Source organism: Megascapheus bottae, chromosome 5, assembly GCF_031878675.1.
Source record: "Megascapheus bottae isolate mThoBot1 chromosome 5, mThoBot2.hap1, whole genome shotgun sequence".
Classification (NCBI taxonomy): Eukaryota; Metazoa; Chordata; class Mammalia; order Rodentia; family Geomyidae; genus Megascapheus; species Megascapheus bottae.
This window is the reverse complement of record NC_143513.1, coordinates 33598153-33617416: the sequence shown is the minus strand read 5'-3', so window position 1 is coordinate 33617416 and position 19264 is coordinate 33598153. Positions and strand designations below refer to the sequence as shown.

At 33.1% G+C, this 19264-nt stretch overlaps 1 protein-coding gene across 2 annotated transcripts in view; it reads right to left on the bottom strand.

The window, feature by feature from the left end:
- Sema3a (semaphorin 3A) overlaps positions 1 to 19264 on the bottom strand; it is a 415318-nt gene that overhangs the window by 291137 nt on the left and 104917 nt on the right. Inside the window, exon 3 of one of the 2 annotated variants that reach the window (XM_090332888.1) lies at positions 5327 to 5411. The exons of the other annotated variant lie outside the window; for it this stretch is intronic. The gene's annotated coding sequence lies outside the window, so the exon portion shown is untranslated. The remainder of the gene's footprint in view (positions 1 to 5326; positions 5412 to 19264) is intronic. 2 annotated transcript variants of the gene reach the window in all.

Below are 19264 nucleotides of genomic sequence, written 5' to 3'. Positions count from 1 at the left end.
ATACTCAGAAAGCTCAATCGTGTAAATAAAGTGGAATAAAAATTCTTTAGTATTTGGTTATTTGAAATTGGATAGGGAAGGGGGAAAAACAAGATGAGGGGTGGAGGTTGGGGGGAGGGAAATGGGGACCAAGACATGAGGAAGGGTATCAATGTATGTGAATTAATGCACCTTCTATCTGGCAAATATAATGTAACCCTTCTATTAATTACAATAAAAATATATGAAAAAAATATGAGGATACATAGACATACAATATATGATGGGATATATAATCTATGGAAATAGTTTCCCATTATATAGATTGATATGTATCTATGACATACAGACCACCAGCTTAATTTTAATTATGTTCTAAAATCTATGATTGTACGTAGAGAATTCCTTCATGAATACTTGTTTGTTAAACATGGCATTTGAAATATGATGTAAAAATCAATGTTAATAACTTAAAAAAATCTGAGGATCTGATGTTCAACTTTTTTTTTTTTTTTTGCCAGTCCTGGGCTTGAGCACAGGGCCTGAGCACTGTCCTTGGACTTTCTCAAGGCTAGAGCTCTACCACTTGAGCCTCAGCACCACTTCCAGCTTTTTTCTATGTATGTGGTACCGAGGAATCGAACCCAGGTCCTCATGCATGCTAGGCAAGCACTTTAACCACTAGGCCAAACTCCCGGCCCGATGTTCAACTTTTGAAATGTAGATTAACTAAATAGCTGTCAAAACTCTATCCAAAATAACTAATTTTCTTGTATCTATGTACAATAGTCTGTGAATCCAGATACCCTTAATATATTGTCCATCTATACTCATTTTTTATTGTTCAGTTCTGTTTTGGCTAACTTCTATTGCATTTTCATGAAAACAGAATGGATTAGGACAATTTCCATAACAACTGTCTCAATCCTCTAGCAGATCCCTGGTGACTTTGGGTAGAACTGTAGTCATAAATTGTTTTAAAGGCCAGTTGTAGCCCAACAGGGATATCATTTTGATGAAACCCAGATGAGCTGCAACTGTATTTTAGTCTGTACTTCCACTTAAACTCTTGTCATTTACCTAAAGTAATAGTAGAACTACAATAACATGAGTAACAAAATCTGCAGATAATCCCAAAGCATCATTTTAGCCAATAGCTTTCCATTCCTCCTTCATCAACCTTCTTGCAAGACAATCTTAATATGTATTCAAATAGATCAATGCATGATTTTCTTTTCTGCTCTTGCATTGTAGGTGCCAACAAGTTATAAATTCATACTAAAACTATAGTCACACAAGACAGAAGTATACCATAATCATCTATAATTATATTTAAATTAAATAATGCTATGTAAAATATATCCATTTATTTGTTTAAAATATTCAATTCCAATGGAATCAGGTCATCTTCTCTTTCTTCAACTCCAAATAAAAGTATAACAAAAAATTAAAATGAAGATAAATCTATATATTCACTAAAGCCAAGAGAATGATTGAAGTGATGACAGCAGCACAAGTTTCCAAGGAATCTGGGGATTTAAAAATTCATATAAAATTCCTTGTCTATGAAAAGGGATCCCAGAGTCCTTTTGTAGCATTCAAAAACTCACCCTAACAACACTGAAAGAAGATTAGCACTAAATGGCAAATGTTATTAATGGAAATGGACAGAACAACATTTCCTGAACCAGGCTTTACAATTAACATAGCCTTTCTCTCCCAAATAATGGAGAAGCTTTAAAGCACTAACATACTCTATATACATCACTTGGAATTTTACAATAAAAAGATTTTTTATTAATCAAAATTACAATGTAATTATGTACAAAAACTCTATAGAACCTTTTCTACCTTTACTTCAATCACTACTTACAATAGTACTTTCAAAATAATATTTTTATTTTTTTGTTTTCAACTTAATTTTATTGTCAGGGTGATAAACAGAGATGCTAAAAATAATGCATCATTCATAGGAATAAATGGCCAATCTAGGCTTATCTAGACAATGACAAGTGGACAACTAAAATAATAAACACCATATAAAAGCCAAATTAGCAATGGAATGAATTAAGAGAATATGAAAACAATAAGGAAAATACAGACTTTGTCAAAATTATAATTGAGTTTCTCCAGAAATAAGAAAATATATAGTATATATTCAAAAAAAGAAGCTGAGAGAAAATCAAACAGAATCAGCTGGAGGCCTTAGAAAATAATTTGTTTCATAAATTATTTTAAGGACTGGTTGATCTTCAAGTAAATGTTGAAAGACAGTAATATCATCAAAGTGATTGAAATTGGACCTACACATATCCTTCATAAATACAGAATAGATTTTACTTAGTACTCTGGACATGCACCTTATAATAGGAAATGATTCATTCTCACAGCTTTGCTCAAAATGATAATAACATAGCACATTAGAAATGATTTTCTGTATTGAGCTTGGCATAGGAGACTTTGAATGGATTCAAGTTGGGAATAATCATATGTGGTCCATGAAGTTTAGAATTGGCAAATTATCCAGGCTTTCTGGACAACAGTCTACCCACATGTCAGCTACCTCTGTTCTGTGACTCCTGAGGAACATAACCAACACAGGAAGTGTGCAAAGGGTAAAGACTTAAATAGGTCACCAAATTTGAGAATATGGAAGAAATGGGTGAATTCTGAGCAAATATTGATATATCCAAATTAAACCATGAAGATCTAAGCCAACTAAGTAGACCCATTCCAAGTAATGAAATTGAAATGGTAATGAGCCCTCCCATCCAAAAAAAGCCCAGACCCTGATGGACTCACAGCTGAATTCTATAAGGCCTTCAAAGCAGAGCTTACACCAGTACTCCATGAACTCTTAAATGAAATTAAAAGCAAAAGTTCTCTACCAAACTCATTCTATGAAGCCAGCATAACCTCATCCCAAAACCAAAGAGGGACTCATCAGACTATAGACATTTTTTTATGAACATTGATGAAAAACTTTTCAACAAAATATTGGCCAATCCACTTCAACAACTCATGAAAAAAATTATAGACTGTGATCAAACAGGATTTATCTCAGGAATAAAAGCTGGCACAATATATGCAAGACAATTAATATAATTAATCACAAGAACCACATGATCATCTCAATAGATGAAGAACAGTCATTTGATAAGATCCAGCACCCCTTTGTGATAAAAGTTCTGGAGAAACTAGGAATCTCAGTATAATAAAGGCTGTGTATGACAAACCTACAACTAGCATTATACTTAATGGCAAAAAGTTAAAACCAGTTCCTCTAATATCAGTAACTAGACAAGGATTTCAAATCTTCCACCATTTGTCAATGTACTCTTAGAATTCCTAGCTAGAGCAATAAAACAAGAGCAAATATAAAGGGGATCTAAATATGGAAAAAGAAAGTACAACTTTTCCTGTTTGCAGATGGTATGTTTCTGTATTTTAAAAAACCCTATAGATTCCACTTCCATGTCACTCAAGCTGATTTGAGACTTTGCTAACAAGCTTGAAGACCAATAGAATAAAACTGAAGACTCTGAAATTAACCCACTGACCTGATGAGGGAGCCAACAAAAGAGAATGGAAGAATGACAGCCTCTTAAACAAATGCTTCTATTAGAATTTGTTAAACACCTGTAGAAAACTAAAGATAGAGTCTTACATGTCACTCTGCACCAGAATTGGTTCCAAATGGTTAAAAGACTTTAAGGTAAAAGCAGATACCCTGAAAACTTTACAGGAAGGAATAGGAGATTCACAGGGCTCTTTGGCACAGGTCAAAATTTTCTTCATAAAGGCCCAGAAACACACAAATTAAAGAAAATTTGGACAAATGGGACTGCATAAAACTGCAGAGCTTCTGTATGGCCAAGGACATAGCTAGCAAGTTAAATAAAAAGCCCAAAGAGTGGGAGAAAATCTTCAGTAGCCATAAAACAGACAAGGGCCTCGTATCTAAAATATACCTACAGCTCAAAAACTATTCAACTCAAAAACAAATGCCCAAAGAAAATACCATCCCATTAAAAGATGGGCTAAAGACTTAATGAAAGATTTCTCTGAAGAGGGAGTATGAATGGCAAATAAACACATAAAGATATGCTCAACACTTCTGATCATAAAAGAAATCAACTTTGAAATTCCACCTCACTCCAGTTAGCATGGCCATGATCAAGAAATGTAATAATAGCAAATGCTCACGGAGATATGGCCAGGAGGGATAGCTACTACACTGTTGGTGGGAGTGTAAACTTGTTCAACCACTCTGGAAAGCAGTCTGGTGGTTCCTCAAAAGATTAACATAGAGCTCCCCTTGACCCAGCAATCCCACTCCTTGGCAATTACCCAAATGTCCAGAAACAAGGCCATAATAAAGTTACTAGCACAACCATTTTAGTTGCAGCATTATTTATCATAGCTAACAAACACAGATGTCCCTCACCTCATGAATGGATCAAGAATATGTGTATTTATACACAATGAAATTCTATGCTGCCATCCAGAAGGATGGCACGGCACCATTCATAAGGAAATGGAAAGACATGGAAAAATCATATTAAGTGAAATAAATTAAACTCAAAGAAATATAGGCTCCATGATTTCCCTCATTTTAATCATTAATATAGTCTAGGATTCTCCTAATAGAGGATCACCATAGCTCAAAAGCTATGTACATTGTACATATGGCCGTATAGGATGAGACTGAGTTAAGTGAACTCCAGGATATGGAAACAAGAGGTTTATGTTTGTGGTTGTTATTTTTCATGTACTATATGAAGTTATTTCTTTTCTCCTTTTTCCACATATTGTTTATCTCATTTTGTCACTGTATCTGAATTACTGAATTACTGTACCTGGTATAGTATATGTATGATTATTTGTTTATTTGAAATATGAAAGGAGAAAATCAAGATGATTGGGAGGGGATGGAAGGAGGGAAAGGTGGACAAAAACATGAGAAGGGGATCAATGTTTGAGAAGTAATGTACCCAGCACCAGGCAAATATAACCTTAACCCCTCTATACATTATCCTGACAATAAAATACAATTTTTTAAAAAAGCAAAATAGTAGTATAATTCTTGCCTGACATTTTGAAGTGGAAATATGGCTTGTGACAAAATGTTTTCTTAAATACTGGAACCCTTTCAGATGTCCAGACCATTTCACAGCAGAGAAGATGGTGTGAGTGAAAATCTAAAGTGCTCATACTTTAAAAATTATTTCTAAATTATGCCAAGGAAATCTAGTAGTACATATTATGACAAGGAAATATAGTAATGTATCTAGATTTTCATCCAAATGAACACAAACTCCAAAGTACATATTTAAAAAAATCTTACCTCCTTTTGGAAAACATCTATTTGTTGAGACACATTTATTCAGCTCAAGTGGATATTTTTAAGGGCTCGCACATTTTTAACTACCCTATAAAAGCAGACAAGATCAATTTTAGAATTCAAAGCTCATCAAACATCTATCCATGTACTATTGTTGCTTCATAAAGTTAAATGTCCATATGAAATTCTTAAAAAGCAACACAATATTTTGAGTAAAAAATAAAATATTGAGACGAAAACATACTAAAGGGGAAAGGCATCAAATTTAACAATTATAATTAGACTTGAGGTACTTTGAAATAATTTGGGATCTTTCTCTACTTAAGAATTGATTTTCAGAGAATTAGAAGAAACATTAGCATGCTTTTTTGAATTAGCCATATTGTCATATCATTTCTCAATACTGTTGATTGAAAGTTCACACTGACAATCCAGCTAAGCAGTGATGTCATAGCACTTCTAAGAAGTAACTGGATTTCACTTTAACAAAAGATTTTCTTTATATAAATAGAAGTTTTAAACAATTTTACTTTTCAAATATTTATATATGTATCTGAAAACAGAATTCAGACTCTCATTTTACTGAAGAATATATCTAATTAATTTATTTTGAGAAATATAAAATATATACTATATATATATATATGGTGATTTGACTGACATTCACTGATCCCTTTATGATATGTTAGAGAAATCTTAAAAGAAGTGGTTGACGGCAACAGCTGATTTACAATGTAACGTGTATATAAATGTTGTACACTCCAATATCAATATCATATCAAATATATCTTGGAAGCCTGATCATGAGATGACAAAATTATTTCAAGTAAAAGATTATACCAAAGTAGTGATTCAGTTGAAATAATATTCTTACAGAAGAGGCAGTGACTTGATGAACTGGTGATTTCCAAGACTCATTCAAGTGTATATTTTAAGTGCTGAGACTGGAACCCAGGGTTCCTAATGCCAAGAATTTTACTTTACTATTATTGAGCCTTGTCCCAGCCTGTACACATGTGGATATAAAAATTACCTTAATGAATGACAAGGCAGGAGTTTCATAGAGTCAGTAAGGAAAACCTAAAATTTCAACTTAAAATGTCAAATGACAAAGGTTGGAGACAGTGCTAGCCTTCCTGACAATGGGAGCACAGTGATGAAATGCTTGGCTAGCATAGGCCTGGTCTTAGGTTTAATCTGCAGCCTGAGAAAGATAAATGCCAAAAGCAAGAGTTAGGAACTGTCTACTAATGCCATAGGAGCACAACTTTGGGACTTAAGAAAGAAGAGAGGTGACCACACAGGAAGTGGCACTGTAGAGCTTAAGAGAGCAATGTTTCACTTCCAGTCATAGTGATTTAAGTGGTGTAGCAGGAAAAGAGTCACTTTCTGAAAGCCGGTGAAAGAAGTGAAAACCTGAGGATTCAATTGGAGAAAAAGTAAGTTAAAAAATACACAAAGCATTTGAAGATAAGGAATCATGGTAGGTGAACTGCAGAGAACACAGTAAAAGGGTATCAGACAACTGATATTTGGTGGATTAATATTTGGAGTCAGGGTGAACTAGTTTTCTAGTCTGAGTTGTTTGCAGTGACAAAGATGAAAAAGTAAACATGGTGAATTAAATCCTGATTCCTTAAGACATGCAATAGCAACAAAGCTGGGAGTGTCAGCAGAAGCAAAGAGATGATGGTGAGGGATTTTTAAGAGTGTTTAGGGATTCATGACCCATCCCTTTACCAGGGAAAGATGCTTTCTGACCTAGCAAAGATGGACACATTTTTCTATACGTCTAACATGGATTTAAAGGAACAGAATGGCATTTCTGCACTTTTTATTCTTATCATTTTTTGCCCATAAAGGCGTGAGACATCCATTCTAACAAAGAAATGGAATGAAATAAGAGGATATAATAGAGTATACTCATTTACTTGAAATGGTCATGGAAGTCTTTTTGTTTGTTGGTTTTGAGTTGGTAAGGTTCTGAGGTCTAAACAAGAAACTATATGGATACCTTGAAAGCAATAGAGCGATAGAGAAGTGTCCTAGCAAGGAGCTATAGAGAAGTCTCCTAAGGCACAGTCTTGTCCAGAAGATTCTAGAAATAGCACTTACTTCACTAAGTAATAAATGAAGAAGGAGAGAGTGATAGGCAGAGTGGTGTCATAAAATATACTGCAATTATTAATACAAACAAAATTTCTATTGACAAGAAAATAATACACTGGATGGACTAGGGCAGCTCACATCTACTCAGAGAATGGTATCCAAAGATTAAAGTATGAAGCTAGCCAGAGTAAACAAAACTTCCAGACTGCTATCTATAATTGAGTAGTAAGAAGCCTGAAGTACAGGTGTGCCCTAAGTGGTTTGTCAGACTTTTGCAAAAAATCTAAGGAAGTGCATGGGGCCCTATGTCCATGACTTCTTATCTGAACAAACAAAATGCATGGGTTAATACATTTATGAATAACATAATTAAAACAAGAAATTTAAATTAAACAAAATATAGCCATCATTTGGTCAAAAGAATATTAATCTAATACAATGACACATAAAGTATACTTTATTGATTGAACAAAAATATTCACATTCTCTCAAAATACAAAGACTCCTGGAGTGAAAGAGGTTTTCCACTTTTCTTTGGGAGGATTATTTGAGTCTACCAGACACCTGCATGTACTAAATAACTGATGCAACCTGACAGTTCCTTTATTCAGTTCACACCATATAATTTTTCTATGAAAAAAATCTGTCAAAAAGGGTTCCATTAGTGTCAGGAAAAGATTCCTAACAAGCATACTTTTAACATGTTCGAAATGATAGTAAGAAGTAAATCTGAAATGGGAAATTCCTATTGTAAATATGTTATAGTTCTTTATCTTATCTATTTTTCTTTTTTAATCCTGGTGTTCTCCAGGAAACTGAAGGAATTGTGACTTTGACAAATATAATGTCAGCTAGTACTGCATTGATGTACTAAGAGCAAATAAAACATTCTAATTCTTGCTGTACCTGTTTTCATTAAGCAGTGATTTACTAGGAGTCAGCAGAACCGCAACCGACATTGACCATTTTCTTAAAAATTACAGTGAATTTATTGTAAAGACTTTAAGCTGCCATTAATATTTCTGGAAAAGTTTATTTCAACCTTTAACTATCTCCCTCTCTCTCATTCTGCCTCTTATTCCTCCCTTCCATTACCTCTGAGAAAATAGTATGATGGGTAATTTGAGAAATAGATATAAACATGTTAAAATAATAAGTTGAATAAAGCTTGTAGAATTCTGACATATTTTGATTAGAATTAATAGATGTTATAGCTGTAATATTTATAATCTATGTGTTGTCCTAAATATTTAATATATATTAAAAGTTCATGAATTTTTGTAATTTAAAATACTTTATTTTTAAATATACAATTTATGGAATTAAGCAATTAACACAATTAAAATTTTATTAGACATGTTCAATGTCTTTGGAAATGTCTTGGGTGAAAATTTTAATCACACATACAACCAATACACAAACTTTTCATGGAAATTTGGGGCCTCTTATTCTGTTATTTTAGCTATTGTGGTTATACAGATTCCTGATATGGATTAGAATTCAGTCCTATACATTGATAATATATTTCAAGAGAGTGCCTATGGAATGTAATATATGATGGAGTAAGTAAACAAATGAGTTCCCACAACCGTTATTTTACAGGAAGGGTCAATCAAGTAATTAATGGAGGCAGTATAATGTGATGAATATACAGAGAGTCAGGTAGGACACACAGAGCCATGGATCCAAGGGCAATTACAAGAATGTTCACGTTCCCAAATCTATGAAAAGTTTAAAGATGGAGCAGAAGTTTGTCCTAGTGGTAGAGTGCTCACCTAGCATACATGGAGCTTTGGGTTCCATTCCTTGGTACCATATACACAGAAAAGGCCACAGGTGGCTCAAGTAGTAGAGCACTAGCCTTGAGAAAGTCAAAGCCAGTGCCCCGACCCTGAGTTCAAGCCTGATGACCAGCAAAAAAAAAAAAAAATTAAAGATGCCTGGTAAAGATTCTCAAATGTTTAAATAATACCCCTTCTATGTGGCAAATATAATGTAACCTTTTAAATAATTATAGTAAAAAGTAAAAAAAGATTCTCAAATGTGGGTTTAGGATGAATGGAAGCAAGTAATGTCTTTTTATGAATGAGATAAAAAGTGATACCACAATACCCAGTTTTCTAGTCTTCAAATGTAATCCTGCAACTTCTTAAGCTCACCCTGGGCCTTGTCCTCATCTGAAGTCCTGAAAGATCTCTCTCACATGTTGAAGATAAGCAAATTGATAGATAAATGGAGAATTCAATGGTGGTTACCAAAGATGGTGAAAAGAAGATGGAAGGAAGAAATGAGTAAAGTTTGACCCTAGTTACTGAATCGCAGGTGAGCTATTGCCTACACACTGAGTATCAGTAGCACTAGACTTTGCATTTCTGAAAACTTTTCTGAAAAGAAAGGACCTTTAAAACTTTCAAAAATATATAAAATGGTAAGTGTTGGAAGAGATGGATGTATTTCACCTGATTTAACTATCATACACTGTATCCATATATCAGAATATTATATTAGTCACTCTAATCATCCATATACTTTTTACATTTTAAGTATCAGTTAAAATATATTTATTTAAAAGTAATATTGTATTGTCGTTGAAAGATCATTTACTTTGTATATGAAATGTCATGTGTTCATTCCCAGTATTATAAAGATGACAATATTGCTTCTGAAAAAGGACATTCTGATAGTTTGATTTTCATGAAAACACCTGAGAATATGCGCAGTGAAACTGCAGAGTTTTACAGTTTCAAAAAGTTAAAGTTGAATTAGAGATTGTGGTAGAGTTATGAAATATTAGAGATCTTAGGAAATAGTTGGGATGTATGGATTGCAGATACACCTCTATGGTAGAATATCCAGACTTCCTATCACACTGACTTTACATTTAAATAAATTAAGCACTGTATAAACAAATGAAAGAAAGTAACTAAGGCCAGAACCTGAAAAATCATGAGGAGTCAACTCATGGATCTACCCTAGGGCTCTTTTTTCTGCCATAAGATTAGTATGTGTCAGATGGGGCCTCACCCTTGACATGAGAATGATGCCACAAGGGACTAAGGTGGCAGCGATGAACATCAAACATCTGCACTGTATATACACTATGTTGTTATAAGTTACACAGATGTTGAGATCATTTGGTATCATAGAACAGCTTACTGTAGACTTTCCAGTAGAGCAATACAATAGAGATTGCACGGAAACAAAGGATGTAGAGAAAACAGCATGTCAGAGGTTACATGCACTTTTGCTCAGCCAAGCAAAGCCTGCTTTAGACATGAATTATTTTGTGCTTGTCTTCCTAAACACAGCAGGAATTGTAAGAAACTAACAGTTAAGACTTGGCCAGACAGTCATTTTTATAAGTAAAGGATAGATTGAGGGCTAGGATTGTAGTTTAGTTATACAGTACATGCTTAGTGTGCATGAGCCTTTAAACACAATCTCTAGCAACACACACACACACACACAAACATACAAAAGTACTTACACACTCATACACACTAAGTAAATATACAAGAGAGATGACCAAATGAATTTTTTCCTTAAATATAAAAGGAAAAGGATGATAGAACACTAAAGTTTAAAAAGTTTGATTTGAAAAAAATAAAAACAAATTTGATTGTTTTTTAAAAAGTCTCATAATAAATCCATCACAATGCTATAGAACTATAAAAATATGAATAGCAATTTAGCCAGTGAGAATATTATCTGGCAAAGAATCTAGTTTGCTGTGAGTAAAATTTCAACTACCAATCCTGCCAAATGGAATTGGATCAACTAGCAAATCCTCTCCAAACAGGTAGTTAATCTGACCAAAATCACAATCCTATGAACTCTAACATCATACCAAAATTTAAAGATGTATAATTGTAAATGGTGAACTTGCCAGCTTGCTAAATAAGTTGTGCAGTCAAATTTTGATGATTAGACTGGAGAGGGCAACAAAACATTTTCTACGATTTATAACTTCTGAAACTTTGGTTTTAAAAAATATTAGCTCCTCTGTAGACTCTATCCCAAGAAATAAACACTACAAGACAATAAGGCTTGCCCATTTTCTACTTCTTCTTGGTGATATGTAGAATTGTACAATAACAACACACAGTAATCAGAGCATTATTTTTTAAAACAGCAGCTATAATAATTGTCATCAAATCATTGAAATAAGCAATGGAAAATTATAAATTTTCTGTACTAAGTCCAGGCTTTCAGTACTTCAATACTTCTTCAATAATTTTTCAATAAATTCTTCAGTGAGTAACTTTTCTCATATCTTATAATAGTGGCAATAAAGTACTATAAAGTGAAAATAATATCTACAGTAGCTATTTTAGTCCTGCTCCAGCTAACCAAGTGTATTTAACACCATAGTAGGTTTATGGTAAAGATGAACTTATTTTCATTACATTTAAAAAGTTGACTCTGGTTTACATACCTTACATTAAGGCACTTTGAGGCTATGCAAATTGAATTAAAAACTGAACCAATAATCCAATTACTTAATTAAAGCCAGTACAATTGACTAAATTACAGGAAAAAATCCTCACAATTTATTATAGTTTTGTTTGACAAATATGTTTTCTTGTCATTTTTGTAATTTTTACTCTGTAGCCTCTAACTTTATTATTTTACTCCTTTACTCTGTACTTTCTATTACCATCTAAGTTTTCCATTTAAAGCTGAAAGAAGTTAATAGAGATAAACTCATTCATATTAAAGATTACTTTCTTAATTTCACTTTAATTTGCACCGATATTTTACGACTTTCTACCATATTAAACAATATTATAGGGTTCTTTTTGGAGATGAATCATTTAACATTCTTAAATACTCATAAATTTAAGGCCAGATAAATAAGGCTTATTTGTAAAATGATGAAATATGCAAAGTAAAAATAATCTAGTAATCTACCCAAATGCAAAATACTTCTTTGCTTCTGAATTAATCAAAACATATCACCATCTTACCAAGTCATTTGTGAGGTAAAAGAGAAGCTCAAAGTTCTATACATTAAAAGTTTGAAACCTTAAGTAACCTTTTGCAAAGAAACAAAAATGGAGGGAGATATGCAGTTATGTGTATATATAGAGATCTATCTATCTATCTATCTATCTATCTATCTTTATAAAAGCAAGAGGGAGGAGTGAGAGATAAACTGACAGAGAAAGGAGCAAGTTACCATTTAGGAATTCCTCTGAGTCTTCTTTCGTGTTACTTGATGATGATATTTTCATAAAGTGGATTTTTAAGCTTTCAGAATCTCCCTCTTTTATCTTGAAATTATAATCCAGAGGTACACCTCATTTTCTTAAACTGGTCCAATGAAATAAAAGACAAGGACTGGTGGTAGGGTGCCCACAATTAAGCTGATTAGACTGCAGGACCTGCACTTTGTCAAAAACCTTTTTACCGCCTCACATTTTCTAAAAATGGAAAAGGTGAAGCTTTCACACATAGCAGGCCCCAAATATTACTGTCTGCTCAGCACAGAGCTAGTGATGCCAGCAAAAACATTTTTTCCCTCATATGAGGAAATCCTATGAGCTGGTGCTCATCATTCTTATGGAACAATTCTCTCTATATTAATGTAAGATTCAGCTTATGGACTCTAAAATCTGTTTGCTTTCCCCAGGCTGCATTTTCCCCCAAGAAGAATTAGTCACAAGTTGCCTTAAGGGACTTTTATTCAAAACTTCTAGTAGTAATATACAGATTCTTTCCCTGTAAATGGGGGGGAAAAAACCAAGACAAAAGAAAACTGGGTCGGTGTAGGTGATAATTAAACACAACAAACTCATGGAAGTTCTTTTACTTATTCCTCTTCATTTTATGTTCCATTCTTGTCTTCTGGGTTACTAGATATGAGTTTCCTGGATAAAAACTTAAATCTGGAATACATGATAGCTACAGAAGATCTTGTGTATCAAAGGCAGCCTAGCTTCACACTTCATTCATTTTGACATCCCACTCTATCTGGGAGTCTTTTCCTTTTATCTTTTTGTCATTGTGTAGAATGCTTTGGGTCTACATTTATCATAGTATACTGCTATTCTTTACTTACATATCACTTTAGTCATCATTATAAAAATATTTTAGAAATAAATATGATATTATTGCTTAATAGGAAGTATTTCTTTTCCATGGCATTTGCCCTTACTATTTGGAAATTTGCAGTTCATTACAAATTCGCTATATTTGACTACTTCTTGTCTCAACAGATTTCATCAGTTGTTATAGCTGCTGAGTTGCCAATAAATTATTTAACTGAAATAAATATGCTCCTGTGGGCATCATTTCTTAGCATGAGCTCCATGAAAATACAGCTACTGCAAGAAAACCTGCACCTGCACAATTCTGCTTAAAAATGATAAGATTCTAAATCAACTGTGAAATAAATATGATTTAAAAGGATATACTTGGTTTTTAAAATTCAATTGATCCAGAATTTTTGGTATATTTTATATAATAAAAGAAATAGAATATGAATGATAAAGCCAGAGGAACTGAGAAAGTAAGAAAGCTAAAGAAAGAGAGTGTGTGTGTGTGTGTGTGTGTGTGTGTGTGTGTGTGTGTGTGTGAGAGAGAGAGAGAGAGACAAGGAGGGAGAGAGAGACACACAGAGAGAGAGAGAGAGAGAGAGAGAGAGAGAGAGAGAGAGAGAGAGAGAGAGAGAGAGAGAGAGAGAGAGAGAGAGAGAGAGAAGGAGACAGAGAGAGAGGAGACAGAGACAGAGACAGAGACAGAGAGACAGAAACAGAAACAGAGACAGAGAGATTTGCTCTAGCAAATCCTTTTCAGGTCATGTCTAAACTTCCTTTTCCTCATCCATTAAATAAATAGCCAATAGCCAATACCTGGATATTTACCATGAAATTTCTGTTTGTAAATATACAAAAGCAATGTGTGTATTAGAATAGAAATATGCATTTTTGAACATATATCATGATTTGTCTTCTAAATAAATATCAAAGTGAAAAGGACAAATTCGTTGAGAGCAATTCGAATATGGAAATCACTATAAGTTCTACATGTATTTATTATTTACTATAATATTACTTATACCAGTCATTTTCCTTTGTTGTTTCCATGGCAGGTTTACCACAATGTATCTTTTCTTCCTAACATGTACGAAATAAAAAGAACCAGAAAATAAGCTAGTAGTTTTTTTTTTCTTTTTACACTTGCTTACCATGCCTACATACATTATACATTTTTGCTTTCCCATTTTAGGTTTCCATATTACCTGCTTTGAACACATTAATGTAGTTATGTCACTGTCATTTTTAAAAAATTTAGTCTTCATGCAAAATTAATAAATGCTTTCCAGACCACTGGACAATATTACAGTGCTCTGAATTTATCTGTATAGTGACTCTAAATAATGTTGTTTGTAGCCTCTGATAATTTTTCCTTTCTCAAATATTTTTTTTCCTTTCTGATCCAGACAAAAATAAGATTCAAGAAGAGGTACAGACTTTCAGCTATTGTTTATCTAAGAATGACTTTATTTTTGTTTTGTTTCTAAAAGATTGCTTTGCTGGGTTTTAGCAAATTTTTATGTTGATATTATTGAAAAATTCCTGCTGTGTTTTCTTAGCCTTGGACAGCTTTATGTGGTAGCTATCTAATATTTTTTTTTCTCTTTCTGTCTTGAGATCTTCTCTATCCTTCTCATTTGAGAAGTTGATTATGGGATATATTAATGTCATATATAATCTGACTGTTGACCTTTAAACTTCCTATACTTGAATACTTATATCCTTCTTTGCTCTATCCCCCTTGAACTCCAATAATACAAATATTTTCCCTTTTAATGTTCTTCCAAAGTTTCCATTAGCTTTCTTTCTCATTCATTTTTTTTCTCTTGAAACACTATATTTTCAAATAGCCTTGTTCTAAGCTCATGGATTTACTTTTCTTTTGATCTCTTCGACTATTGACTATTACTTTTTTCTGCTTCTTTTTCTGAACTTCAAAAGGTTGTAAAAGGGGATTATAATTTAACCTGTTCATCCAAGTGTCCAGTATTTCTTGATCAAAGTCAGTCTATCAGTCTCCCCCATCCAGTCTATTCTTGTTTATTTTATTTTTAATTTTACCTAGTGTATTGTTCACTTGAAGGATTTCTGTTTGATTTTTAAAATTGTTTCCATATCTGTGCTATTTATTTGGCAACGTATTGAATCTTTTCTCAGTTTGCTTGAAGTTCATTAAGCTTCCTTAAAGAAAGTCTTATATAAAAAAATCCCCACTGGGGGCCGGGAGTTTGGCCTAGTGGTAGAGTGCTTGCCTAGCATGCACGAAGGCCCAGGCTCAATTCCTCCGTACCACATACATAGCAAAAAGCCAGAAGTGGTGCTGAGCCTCAAGTGGTAGAACTCTAGTCTTGAGAAGGTCCAAAGACAGTGCTCAGCCCCTGAGCTCAAGCCCCAGACTGGCCAAAAATAAATAAATAAATAAATAATAAATCCTCACTGGAGAATTTTACCTTGTTTGGAGATTTTATTTATATTGGCAACTATCTGGTTGGCACCTGGTACCTTTATTTGGATTAAAATAGGAAGTAAATTATTTTGTGGGAACATTTTAAATGTAAATTTATCATTGATATTATTATTATAATTATTATCCTGTACAGAGTGGTTGATTTCATCAAATAGGTCAATTAATGAGTACATTTATTTTTTGGACAATGTTACCCTGTCCTTTGCTTTCCTCAGCTTTCCCCTCCCATCCCTGATTACAAGTTACATAGTTCATTTTCCATATAGTATACATTGAACAGCATGATTTCATTTGTTCATTTTTCCTCCATCCTTTCTGCCTCCTTCCTTAACCTCCCAAAATAATTTTACAAACCCAAAGCAAAAAGAAATGCCATCACCAATACTACCACCACCACCAAAAAAAAAAAAAAACATTTAATACTTGATATGTTGAACGATTAAGTATTCTAATCTTTATGGCTAGGATTTGTTTTTGGCTTTCTTTCCAGAAATGTAAGCAGGTTTTAACAATACAATCATTCTAGCTGGATTGGAAAAATTGACACCATCATTCCACTCATTGGAAAAGCTTTGGCAAATAACTATGACCATATCCTCCCTGTCATGATATGTAGAGTGAGTGTAGACAGTATTGTTTGTCAAGTTATCATAATAAATTGGAAGGATCTTTAAATGAGCATCAACAAATATTAAAATGTTGCCAAATACATTGTAAATGTTAATCAGCATTGACAACAGACTATTTGTTAATAATCTGACCATAGCTTCCAAATACTGTACATTTTACTATACAGTGTAATGTTCATGGAAATCAAGGGGATCAGTACTCTAGCATGTGATTTATCTTCAAAAAGGTATTATGTATTAGAGTATGTTTGCTAAAAGTTGCTGATATTCCTTTTAGCAAGGCTCTTAATCTGTGTGGGGGAGGGGTTGCACAAAACAGTATGCAATCAAACATGTCATTTATGCCAGACAGAAAATCTCCAGCTAAACAAAACTTATCCATGCTTTTAAAAGAAATGTGTGATGAGAAGAAACCATGTAATTTTCTGAGTAGTAGTTCACAAGCAGGTAATTGTATTCAATGAGTAAAAAGGAATTCAAATATAGACATGATATAAATAAAAAAAATACTTTTGTATTTCCAAACTAAGCATGATTCTTTCTTACAATGAACTATAGTTCTTTCAAAGAGTAGAGCTTATTCTCTGATTATCTTCTGTCATAAATCACATAGACAGATGTGTGCCTTAGTCATGCATCATGGTTGATTAACATCATTCAAGGTTTACGTAAAACAGGCTAAGGATTTTGTTTTTTAATTTAACATTTAATTTCTCTGGTATTATAGTAGGCAAAAAGTAATATCCCATGAATTCTTCTTTGTTAAAGCCCATCTTCACAATAAAAATATTTATGTCAAATATTTGTATTTAAAATGTGACTTCAAAATTATGTGTATCTGTTTATTCTGCTTCAGTATGTAGGCTGTCTTAGTTTTCTAAATGTGGCTTAAACTAAAATGATTTAAAGTTTTCTCTATTAATGACCTTGGCACATGACTTTACTGAATGTGAGTCAGCACAATGTGAAAATGTATAAATAAAAGATTATCAGCACTAGTGCTTACTTCTGTGGTGGCTGAAACAGTTTACATTCTTGGCACAATGAGTATACACATACAGACACACATACATATACATTATACATGTAATTACAGGGCACATGAGAACTTTCAAATATTGTTAAGCTAAAACAGCCTGATTTAGGTTGGTGGGCTAAGTCTATGGTGTTGTTCCTTTCAAAAACATATTCTGTAGGATGACAGTAATATACAGTGGTTTACAATCAAACTACATTAGTATAAGTCATATATAGAAGATTAACATGAGATTATTTAATATTTGTATTAGACAGCACTCAAATTTGACATTGCTCATGGGTATAAAGTTAATGCTGAATTGGCTTTGGAATTCCAACCCTCATAGTTATGCGCTCCCACTAAATAACAAAAATGAGACTGTAACCCAGCAAAGAGAAAGAACACATGGTTGAAAGAAAGCAAATGTTGTTTTTGGCAGACATAGAAATAACAAAATCATGATTATATATACATTGGAGATAATATTTTATCAAATCAAAATCATAGATAACAAAATGTAAAGTTTTTTATTGTTGGCAATAAAAAACAAAGTAAAAAATAATCCCAATACATAATTTCAAAGCTTTAATTTAATTATGAAGTTTGGTCATAAGATAATTAGTTTTGTGAAAAAAATAAAAATATAGTTAGCTCATTAAATTATAAAATATGAGTGAAAATTGTAAGAAAAATACACAATAGGCCCAAATAACATAATTGACAAATTCAAATTTCATTGTCTCAAAAATTACAAAAAAATAATTGATTGATAAAATGTAGAAAGCAAATGTAATTCAAAAGGAAAGTTTGTTCTATCCATTCTTGTATTTTTGGTGAATAAGTCATAAAAAGCAGTATGAAAGCCATTTAAAAATTTTTTTTTCAGTTGTGGGGCTTGAACTCAGGACCTGAGCACTGTCTTTGGACTTTCCTCAAGGCTACCGCTCTACTACTTGAGCCATAGCACCACTTCCAGCTTTTTTATATGTATATGGTATCAAGGAATCAAACCCAGGCCTTCGTGCATGCTAGGCAAGCCCTCTACCACTAGGCCAAACTCCTGCCCGAAAGCCATTTTTAAGCCTAACATAATGCCATCTATGTAATGCTTTTACACAGAATAATTTATATCTATCTGTTACATTTTAATGCACTCAAATGTCTATACAATGAGGATTGATATATCTATCATCAATCTATCAACTATTTATCTATTCATAGTAGATATATACCTATGTGTCTATCAATTTTAAACAAATAATTTATATTAGTTATGTTGTAGGTACACTTCCACAAAAGGCAAAGAACTAAATCCTAAATAAGATAGAAGTATAATTTTGAAAGTAATTAGAGCAATGGAGAGAATGACGGGAGCTACTGTTTTAGGTTGCAAATTTAGGCAGAGCTGCTCTTATAGGCTATCTCTGGGGAAAAAACAAAACAAAACAAAACTGAATGAAGAAGAGAGCTGGCTTCAAGGCAGCCAAAGCTGAGGAAAGGACTTGAAGTAGTGATGCTCTAGCACAAGTAGCCAGGAAGACTTGAAGCTGCATTATCCTGAGACAAAGTCACGCTTATAAATGGGATGAGGGAGCATTGAGGAAATTTGACTGATCAGTCATGTAAACCTTGAAAGAATAGAAAAGACTATGCTAAAGAACTGCAAGTAATCAGAAGAGC